Source organism: Equus quagga, chromosome 5, assembly GCF_021613505.1.
Source record: "Equus quagga isolate Etosha38 chromosome 5, UCLA_HA_Equagga_1.0, whole genome shotgun sequence".
NCBI classification, from domain to species: Eukaryota; Metazoa; Chordata; class Mammalia; order Perissodactyla; family Equidae; genus Equus; species Equus quagga.
Genome location: NC_060271.1, coordinates 119,399,402 through 119,399,660, shown reverse-complemented (window position 1 = coordinate 119,399,660; position 259 = coordinate 119,399,402).

Here is a 259-nt window from a genome sequence, read left to right as displayed (position 1 = left end):
TAGCCTGTGAAATCATCTAGGCAACCACCTCCCAATTTTACAGAATAAGAAACGAGGCAGGCGGGATGTGTCTCGCTGGAAGTAACACAACAAATTCGCGGAGGGGCAGGCCCAGAGCCGACTCCTCCCCGGTCCACCACCTTCTCTGAGCGATAAAACCAGCAGAGGCTGCAGGCCCGGCGGCCTAGCCGAAAGCACCCTGGGGTTCGAGGCCGCTTCCCGGCAGCAGGCAGAGGACCGCCCCAAGAGCAGCGTGTAT